General features: G+C 42.9%; 1 long non-coding RNA gene across 1 annotated transcript; it reads left to right on the forward strand.

Annotated features, from left to right (window-relative positions):
- The first annotated feature begins 1019 nt into the window (after positions 1 to 1019).
- Positions 1020 to 10294, forward strand: LOC142103951 (uncharacterized). Its single transcript, XR_012679466.1, has 3 exons — positions 1020 to 2961; positions 8503 to 8626; positions 10213 to 10294. It is a non-coding gene; the product is annotated as an uncharacterized LOC142103951 (long non-coding RNA).
- Positions 10295 to 11262: the final 968 nt, after the last annotated feature.

Raw genomic sequence — 11262 nt, forward strand, 5'->3', positions numbered from 1 at the left:
CGGATAGGAATCAGCTAACAGTCACGATGATGAACACAGACGAGTTGCAAGCTGGAGACTGTAGTGCACGGAGGCAGCGGATAGGAATCAGCTCACAGACTTGATGATGAACAGGTGAGTGAATGTGGAGAGAAGGCTGTAGTGCACGGAGGCAGCGGATAGCAATCAGCAAACATTCACAATGGAATATGATAGCGTTGAAGTGGTATAGAAGGCTGTAGTGCACGGAGGCAGCGGATAGGAATCAGCCAACAGTCACAATGGAATATGATAGCGTTGAAGTGGTATAGAAGACTGTAGTGCACGGAGGCAGCGGATAGGAATCAGCCAACAGTCACGATGATACAATTGATGGTATAAGTGGTATGGGAACCACAGTAGTAGAAGTGGTTTGGAAACCACAGAGGTAGAAGTGGTTTGGAAACCACGGGAATCAGCAGCGCTGAATACACGAGGAAACATAGGAACACCTTCAGAGACTCATGGGGAATGAGACTCCAAGATCAGGCAACGTGGTGTTGACCACAGGTGCTTAATATAGGGAGTGTTGCCTGATCTGCCAATTGAGTTAAAGGGACATACACTGAAGTATAGGAAAGGGCTGCGCATGCGCAGACCCTCAGGATGGAGGACGGCCACGGTTCCTAAATGTCCGGGAAGAAGCACTCACAGTCCGGTGAGTGACATAACTCTTTGCTTGCTGGTGTGGGTCTTGCTAGTCTGTGGATAGCTACAAGCCGTGTGGGACAGTATATTGGGATCCTATTGCCCATATTCAAATGGTGGTGGCAGGGCCGGTGCTAGGGTCCACGGCGCCCTAGGCATTTTTAAAAAAGCGGCGCCCCCCCCCCCCCGCAAAAATCGCCACCCTCCTCTCCTTACCTTGTCTCACCACCGCCGCCTCTCTGCTCCGTCTCCTCCCCTCCACTCACTGACACTAGTAAGTGGAGGGGAGGAGACGGAGCAGAGAGGCGGCGGTGGTGACAAAATAGCCTCTTCCCCCCCCCTCCCCGTGCATCTGAATGCTGTGTGGCGGCCGTGACAGGTATGGTCAGCGGTCGCCGCACAGTTTTAAAGTCTTTTAGTATTCTGTGGCGCCCTCCAGAGCCCGGCGCCTTAGGCAAGTGCCTAACCTTGCCTAATGGGAGCGCCGGGCCTGGGTGGTGGCAAACCTGAAGTGTCTGGGGGTGTGAGAGCGCTGTGCTGGGGGCCATTCCGTAGGTCTATAACCTGTGTGATAGGTGGAGAGAGACTGCGGGCTGGAATCGTGTGACCTCATATAGCAAACACCCCAAAGTCACGGCAGCTGGGGGCATTTATATTACCATGTGTATCACATCATTATGTCATAGGTACAGTAGCTCCTTAATTCATGGGAGGAGGGGGTACTCCTGTGTTTCAAAGGTATACTCAGAATAAAGCAATGCACCACAGCCTATTAATCTGTAGCAGACATTACACATTTATGTTATAATATACTGTAAATGTGCTATTTCTGGTATGCAGATCTATAAGCTGTGAGGCTTTTGTTTTATTTTGATTATTTCATTATTTCTTTGAAGCGTGGGAGCACCGCCTCCTCCCATTAATTAAGTAGCCGCTGCACCTATGACTCCATGATGTGCTATACATGTAATATAAATGCTTTATTTGTACTATGCTGTAAAACAAATATGATGATTTATTGCTCCAATAGTTTGAATGTTCTCTGATGATAAGAGGACTTAAATTTACTTTTTTTAACACTATCTTATTAAGCTTAGATCTTGATTGTACCAGTTGTTGTCACTGAGGCATTATGGGTACTGTGGGTATATAAGGCCTTTGGGGCTGGACGTATGGCAGAAAGTGGGCAGGGGCAAACGCAGAATTTGTAGAGAGGGGTTTTCATGCTACACCGCCAGTGGGCGTAGCTAGCATGCTCTAGGGCGTGGCAATAATTTTAGACAGTGCTTGGCTGCTCTCCAACTCTTCCTATTCCCATCATATACACGGGCAATGCTGCATGCACTACTGTTAGGGGCACACAGCTCTCCCTTTTCGAGCAGAGCCGTGTGAGGCGGCACAGACCTCCCAACTGGTCCTACAATCAGGACAAAGCCCTGACTGAGTGTGTCAGAACAGTTGACAGACTGTCCTGCTCTCTCCTACCTGTTCTTGCTGCTTTCAATACTTGTTGGGGAGAGATGGCTGTGAACAGCGCAGACAGAAATGATATGCACACAAGCTGCAAAGTGGCTGGTCCTGGGACAGGGTCCAGCCACCTTAAGCATACAGTACCCCAGGCTGGGAGGGGGGTTTCCAGGCACTAGGAACCCCCCCCCCCCTCGGTTTGCCTATGGTGGGCGCACGCATATACGCCTATGCAGCCATAAACACACCTGACACAACTTCCTACGACGGACATTGGAGGGAAGGGGGCGGTTTAACATAGTCAAAATACAATTGGGGCATGTTCTCACAACTGCGACAAATGTAGAATGGATGGTACACGCATATCGGTCTGTCAGGAGGCGTAATTCGAATACACGCTTCTAATGATGACGTACGCCCCTAATTACCTCATCATTTCTGATCGGATGACTGCAGAATAACCCGCATAATTGACCCCATTGCATTTATCAAGCACATATTAAGCACACTGTATCAACTGATACAACTGACCGCAAGCTTCTTTGTGGCAGTCTGATAAATTTGCCCAGAAAATAGACGGTATGTGTCATTGTTTATTTTGTTTATACATATTCGCGCCTATGTTCTTGCTACCTCCGCAATTTATATGTGTGTTTAAAATAGTTACATTTAAAAAGTATGTACATCTGTATGTCATTGTTTATGTAAACGTTGCAGGCACTGACACTTTTAAAAATAAACGTCACACACATTGCTAATTATTTGTTTTCTTCCCCACTCAGATTATAATAATATTTCTTATTGAACATGTCAACATTACTATCAGCAGTAAGTATTATGTATTCCCTCTGCTTATGATTGGCTATTGTGTTTTGCAAAAACGTATGAGCCTTTTTGGGTTGTTAGACACAGAGGTGATATGCTGCTATTGGCTCCCACCTCATGTCATCATGGATACTCTGGCCATTGTACAGAGTGACCTATGATTGGCACGCGTACAGCGATACCCCCGCTGACTGAATTGTTGGCCGTGTTAATTTTATCTGCGTCAGGGTTTCTCCAGACCACAGTAGGTGTTGCAGCAGTGTCCCAGACTGCTTTCAAGCTGGTAGTGTGGGCCTTTCTGTCGCACATCACCCAGTTTGTTAATCTGCCATTAGAGGATGAATGCCTTGTGCCCATAGAACAGCAATTCCATCAAATGACGTCATAGGGCAGTGGATGGAACTCATGTAGCCTTGATACCATAAGGAAGAACTTAATCCAATTGCTGAAATATGAAACATTTCCATTCCATCAATGTTTAGGTTATTTGTGCTACATCTCTCCAAATCCAGAGGTTGGTAGCAAAAGGAAGGAAGTGCCCATGATGCATTTATTATGAGGCAGTCAGGCTTACAGTAGCCCAGAGGCAAGCTATCGATGTGTGGCCCTTGGGTAATAATAATGATTACTGGCTTCCTAAGTAGCAATTCCTCCATGCTATTATAATCCCAACTGCAATATAGCTTGCTAAATGGTCCATTTTGTACTTTACTTTGGATAGCCATGTAACATGCCTTATTATGATTTTTATGAAGGACAAGTTAACCCGTGCATGATACTCGTGCATTCTAGTCAAATCAAGCTACATAAGGTGTTAAAAAGGTTCTTGTCATGCATTTGGGCCTAGCCCAGGCCTCCTCAGGGGAAGAGCGTTACTTCCCGACGCAAGCGCCCCTTTTTTAACGTGGTTTTGTCCACATGTCACCACCTCATCATTTTTCTCCATCATCTCATCCTTCATCTTTATCGCCACATCTATCCAGATGTCTATCCAGACACAGGGATCTCTCTCAGCGGTCCTGAGTATCACACTCCTCTCGCTCTGTAACCCCCGGCAACCACCAACCACTCCCCACTGTCACCCCCGGCAACCACCAACCACCCCCAACTGTCACCCCCGGCAACCACTCCCCACTGTCACCCCCAGCAACCACCAACCACTCCCCACTGTCACCCCCCGGCAACCACCAGCCACTCCCAACTGTCACTTCTCCTTCAAGAAATATATATGTATTTTTTTAAAATCTTTATAAACACTTTTAACAATTAACAAATTAAATTAACAAATTAAAAACATCTTAGTATACCAAATTTCAGCCCTTTCTGAGTTTTTTTTTCCACACACACACTAAGAATTTAGTAGGTCAGTGTATAACTCCGCCCAGCAGGTGGCGCTGCAGCTTGTTGTTTGTTTTTTCACACACACACACAGACTAACACACGCCACTAGGCTTTTATATTATAGATAAGATGGAAACAGTCACCAGGTAGGTTATGTTAATAACATTGTGTGTTCATTCCTCTTAAGAGGCAGCAGATTCTCTTTCCACCCCTTGGGGTAAATGTATCATAGTGCGGGTTGTACAAGTCGCCGGAAATCGGCGAGATGACAGCTTAAATTTAAAGCGGCGCTGCCTTGTAAACGGAAACTTGTACAGCCCGCACTATGATACATTTACCCTCTTGTCTCATCACCCGTATATTACATCCACACACTGAGGTCAGATACGATGCCAAACATACCTTAACCAGTTGGTCAATGAATGGACTTTTGGGCTTCTTAAAGCCTGATTCTGTTCCCTTGACCAGTCTGGTGAAGCTCTAATGTATGACTTACAGAAATATGTTTGCATCAAGGAATACGAACTTCACCAATACTTTACTTTTAAGTTGCATTTGCAAATACATATATTGTTGAAATTATGACATATGTGTTACCCTACATTTGTCCATACAAATAATATGATTTTTTTAGTGACCACATAATATTTCTTATAGTGTTTTTAAAATGATTATGGATACTCGCTGCATGTAAATACTCCAGCCATGAGCAATAACACATTTGAGCACATTTAATGCAGAATATATTTCTCCTGAACACCATATGTAAGGCACTTTTTTACTAAGGTCACGATATATTTAAATTTAATGTTTTCCATTATTTGGAAAATAAACACACAAAATGTATTGAATTGTATTAATGTATTTATTTATTTATTTAAGTAATAATTGCTTAATAATTTAGCGTTTTCTGGAACATTTGCTCCCAGGGCCCATTGTGTAATGGTTTTACTGCAGCTGACTCTAAGTCATCTGAGCAGTGGGTGCTTTTGGAGCAGAGACAGGTGTTCCATGCACAGCTTCCTCTGGCTCAGGCCCAGGCCCTGAGGCTGCAGGGTCCATGCCATTCAGGATTGCTGCCAGGGATTGACCAACCCTCTCTATAGCTAATATTAGTTGATCCTGCTGGGCCTTGATCTGCCAGAGGGTGATGCCAATATCTGTCGTAATACCATTTTGGTGCTACTTCACCCCAAACCCTCTGTGAGTGGCACACATTATCATCATCACCATTTATTTATATAGCGCCACTGATTCCGCAGCGCTGTACAGAGAACTCATTCACATCAGTCCCTGCTCCATTGGAGCTTACAGTCTAAATTCCCTAACATACACACAGACAGAGAGAGAGACTAGGGCAGTGTTGGCTAACCTGTGACACTCCAGGTGTTGTGAAACTACAAGTCCCAGCATACCCTTACAGCAATAACCTGCTATATATTGGCAAAGCATGCTGGAGACTTGTAGTTTCACAACACCTGGAGTGTCACAGGTTAGCCAACACTGGACTAGGGTCAATTTTGATAGTATGTTTTTGGTGTGTGGGAGGAAACTGGAGCACCCGGAGGAAACCCACGTAAACACAGGTAGAACATACAAACGCCACACAGATAAGGCCATGGTCAGCAATTGAACTCATGACCCCAGTGCTGTGAGGTAGAAGTGTTAACCACTGAGCCACCGTGCTGCCCCAATGGTGAATGTGTAGGACCAGCAGGAAGAGGGCCTGGCAGCTCCACCTGCAGGTATTGCTCTAAGGCCCCCTCAATCTCCTCATGCGGTTCCTGTTTTGTCTGCTCCCCAGCGGTGGGAGGTTGTTCCACATAAAAATGGAAATGACTATTATCAGTGCTGTTGCCATAGCAAATACAAGTTCATGTCATAAATACAATTAAAAAGAATAAAGGTTAACACAAACATTAACTTGGAAGCATAATTGTGACACATTTTGAACATAATAAGTGGGCGATTAATAGACAGATAATAAAAATGTGAAAATTGCCCATATGTAACAGCATGGGCCTAGCAGATTAAATCATTTCCGATGATTGTCTCAACCCTAGTTTATGATCATTTTCAGCAAGCCATTATACCGTTATATAATTATACCGTTTATACGGTAATTACTCGCTGAATTTCATCTGAAATTCAGCGAGTAAACTACCGTATTAACGTTTTTTACGCACAAGTTTACCGTATAAACGGTAATAGTTTTAACGCGCTCGTTTTTTTGCGGTCCAGGGCAACAATTGAATACCCCCTTTAGAGATTTAAAATAATAATTATATGAAACATTAGAGCATGTTATATAAAATATTTAAGCTTTTTAGAAAATGCATTATACTGAAACAGACGGGCCATGAGATACATATTACAGAATATTACATGACTTTGGCAAGTGCTTGCTTTCTGCTATATTAGGCCAGATTGCTAACTACCTGAGGATGCCTGGCGTGGCTCTGCCGGGGGACCTAAGTCTGTATCTGTTCATCCCACCCCCTGGACTTCCTGGATTTCAATGCAGGGCAACGCGAGCTGCTTGAGAGGTGATATGTCCAATGAGGTCCCCCTTGCATTGCTGTGGTGCTCCCAGAACTTGCCTCTTGAAGGCTTGTAAACTGCCCCCCAAAAAATTAGGTAATGTGGATGAGAATGTGGGGAAGAGCAAGAGAGATAGTAAACTAACCCTCATATATATATATATATATATATATATATATATATATGTATATATATATATATATCTAATATATAAAAGCCTAGCGGCGTGTGTTAGTGTGTGTGTGGACAAAACTACCGGGTGACAGAGTGCTCAAGCTGCAGCGCCACCTGCTGGGCGGAGTTATATACTACACCGACCTACTAAATTCTTAGCATTATCTAATATATAAAAGCCTAGCGGCGTGTGTTAGTGTGTGTGTGTAAAAAACAATTTTCTCAGAAAGGGCTCATCCAATTGACCTGAAATTTGGTATACTTATACTGACATTATTTGACAAAAAAATTATAATAGTGAAGTCAGTTAACTTCCATCATCCCCCCTTTCCCCCGTGGGAGGGATAATAAAGGCTAAATTTACGAGTTGAGGGCTCAAACTCATTTTCGTGAGGTAATTTTACCTCATGAACACACATGCTGTGTTAGTGTGTGTGTGTGTGTGTGTGGAAAAAACTACCGGGTGACAGAGTGCTCAAGCTGCAGCGCCACCTGCTGGGCAGAGTTATATACTACACTGACCTACTAAATTCTTAGCATTATCTAATATATAAAAGCCTAGCGGCGTGTGTGTGTGGCGATGAAGATGACAAGAACCTTTTTAACACTTTAAGTAGCTTGATTTGACTAGAATGCATGAGTATCATGCACGGGTTAACTTGTATATATATATATATATATATATATATATGTGTATATATATAAATATATATATATATATATATGCTTGTTTGAGTTTGGATGTAAAAAATGTTATTCAATAAGCACTGATGACTTCATCCTATATACATGTGAGACAGAATATATACTTTATACTTTTATATAGTGCAGCATGTGTAAAGTGGTTTTATAAACTAATAAATTATAAATGGCCATGTGTCAGTATACCATTAATCCCCTGTGTCCATGTAAAATAATGAATATAGTCTAATTGATAATGAGCCTAATTGAGGCTGTGCAGGTATTAGCGTTCACGTTTGAAGAGTAAATACGCTTTGCCATAAAAACAGTGTATGTGTTACACCATGCGGATTTCCACCTATATGTGTGAGCTCTGCATATGTGAGCTCTCTAGGAGGAGAGGTCTTTTGATTTTGGTATGTACTGATAATTGGGTATAGTGTAAATCAGGGCGAGAACTAGCGAGCTGCGGGCCCCACTGCGGGGAGGTGGGAACCGGGGCCCCTGACCCTCTGCATCTGTCATGCAGCAAGCCCCATTATATCCATGGGCCCCAGTGTGGGGAGGAGGGTACCGGGGCCCCCGACCCTTTGCATCTGTCATGCAGCAAACCCCATTATCTCCATGGGCCCCGTGCTCGACCCCTGCCGTACCAGTTATCGTTCCACCACTGGCGTAAATGTACAGATTATTTTTGTGTTTTCTTCCTGTGAATGTTTGTATAACTAGTGAGTTTTGGTGTCATCACTGTTATGAGGTCAGATTTCTGTAGCCAACGTCTAATTGGATGCATTTTGTTCCTTCCAGTTGCACTTCTGACGGAAAATGCATCTCCAATGTAGTAAAAACCTCCAAACACACAGAAGTAAAGATGGGGGAAGTGGCGATATACAATGAAATTCTCTAGGTGGTCACTTGCACAAAAAAAGAGGTAAGGTTCTTCTCTATATTATTACAGTTCATAGATGATACTTTGTGATATCACCAGTACTTAGAGAGGATTGATAGGTTGTAGTGTCATGAATAAAATGCTTTCAAAAGTAATGTGAAATTACCATTGTTCTATTTGAATTGAATGGTCTGTATTGCGCATACATAATAAATTGAGAATATTTTGAAGAGACTTCGTTTTTTGATTATTTCTGAAATGTCCATAGCAGACATGTTCCTGTTTTTCTCTCTTTGTGGGATAGAATCCAATCCCTCCTCCACTATGCTTGAGGCTCACGCATAGATCTTTGGACCTTCCTGTCATGCGGCCTGCCCCAAGAACTAAATAAACAGTCTAAAAAAAAAAATGATGTCCCATATTCTAGCAGGCGCCAAAATCTGGAAAAGTTAGTGAAGCCTTTAATCTCCCTCATTACCAGCCCTTAAAAATCTAGTCTGGCAGATAGCCTCTATGGAAAAAATAACATGTTACCTCCATGATAGAGAGCAAGGGGGTAGATTTAATAAAACTTTTAAAGAGGAAAAGTGGAGGTGTTGCCCACAGCATCCAATCAGATTCTACCTATCATTTATCTAGTACATGCTAGAAAATGTTAGCTAGATTCTGATTGGTTGCTACAGGCAAAACATCCACTTTCCCTCTTTAGAAGTTTTAGTAAATCTGCCCCCAAGTCTGGTGTAGGTGCCATGGTTTTTTGCAAAATCCCAAACCTAAGGCTGCTTCACCCCTAATAAACTACAGCCTTTAATCACTGTTATAATCCTTGTTTTCTGATTTATATCTTGCATTATCCCAAAAAAAAGAAGCTTCACGGTTCTCCAGTCCCTCCATCCCCAAGGCATACTATAATTTTCAGTAGTATCCCCTACTCTCTGTTCCTTATATCCCCTAATAAAGCAATCCATATTTTGGAATAAAGGAGAAACAAGGCATGTGATGATGAGGCGAGGTAAGAGTTAACAGTAAATTTGTAACCTAAGGCGTTCACGTGTCATTTGTACTTTGATTGACACAAGCATTTTTTTATTTTATTTTTGTACCACGCATTGTTCACACACAGATATTCATTATCTGAACTTTTATTCCCCCTACTCAAGGTTTTCCCTATAGTATGTTTTTTTTTTCTTCTAGATAGGAGAAATGGAATGTTATTGTTTTGTAGGAGTCAGAGGTTATTAGCACTAAGGGTGATATAATACCATTATATATTAGATATAACTTGACTGCCATCTACTGTCTTAATTTAGTATTTTGTTGTTCTCGTTTTAAATTAACAACGCTTTATATCTCACTCATCAATTGCCACAGAATGGAGTTCAATGGCCTGGATACAGATCAACAGCAATTAACTTTAGTCCTTATCTAGTCTATGTTGCCTTGATCGCTGTGTACCTCCAGCCCAGCTGGTGGTACCAATTCTGACTCTGCCTTGCGTGTTTCATCACTTCCTGTGACTTCATGATAAACTGTTTTTAATGTACGTATTTTTAATCCTGATATATCAATTTGAATAAAAAGATTCAGCACTATCCTGCACCTCCTGCTGTCTTCTATTTTTTTTCCAGTATGCCCAGTAAGTAAGGGCTAAAAGAAAGGGGGAGCAGCGGAAGTTTTCAATATTACAGACTAAGCCCAAAGGACTATAAACTTTAGGTTAGTGCAGTGAATATTTGCATGTTTATATATATATATATATATATATAGTGCCTATAATCATTTTTTCGTTTAAAAATATCTGGACACTTAGAGTATTTTTCTTTATCACCTCTTTGAAGGTGTTTCGAGAACTTAAAGTGTCAGCACCCCAAGAGGCTTTGAAATGCCCCTCTGCAGGGGCGAACGGAGGATTGTCTGGGGGGGGGGGGGGGGTTTCCCCCCCGACCCCCCCCAAAAAAAACACCCCCCGCGAGAGCTGCTGCGCATGCGCAGCAGCTCAGTTTCTTCAGCGCCGTCCTATAGAGCAGCCGCGGCGCTGTCCAAGAAGCGTCCGCGGCGGTGCTGTATACACTACAGCACCGCCGCGGACGCTTCTTTGACAGCGCCGCGGCTGCTGTATAGGACAGTGCAGCTATAGCGGCCACTTAGCGCAGGGGGGGGGGGGGGGGGTTTTCTGGAGACTCAGAAACCCCCCCTGCGTGCGCCACTGCTCTGAGCTCTGCACTGTGACATCTTCTTTCTGCCCGCTCTGTCACCACATGACATGCTGAGTGTTTCTGTGTCTAGCAGACATTTTTTTTTTTTTAAACAAAGATATTTTGACATGGAGATAATAATTTGCAAGAAGTGAAAAATCACTATAAGATGCATGTTCAAATTGTATTTGACTTGCTATTTAAAGAAAAATATGATTTTGTGTGTGCGATTGCTGCTTTAAATGGCTGAACTGGTAATCTGTTTCTGTTGTCCCATCTTGTTTGATTGTAACTACTGAGCCTATGGCTGCTTGTTTTGTCTGTCTTTGTTCTTAGCAGCAAAGGGACATCAGAGCCGTCTTTATGTTAAATGTCATATGTGTGTAATTTAAATGTAACATTGTTATTTTAGCCCCTTGGCTAGGCAGATCTAGTTCACTTAGGCTGAACTAGCGGCAATCACGTACATGTGTCCGATAATGC

This window comes from Mixophyes fleayi, chromosome 10 (assembly GCF_038048845.1).
Source record: "Mixophyes fleayi isolate aMixFle1 chromosome 10, aMixFle1.hap1, whole genome shotgun sequence".
NCBI lineage: Eukaryota > Metazoa > Chordata > Amphibia > Anura > Limnodynastidae > Mixophyes > Mixophyes fleayi.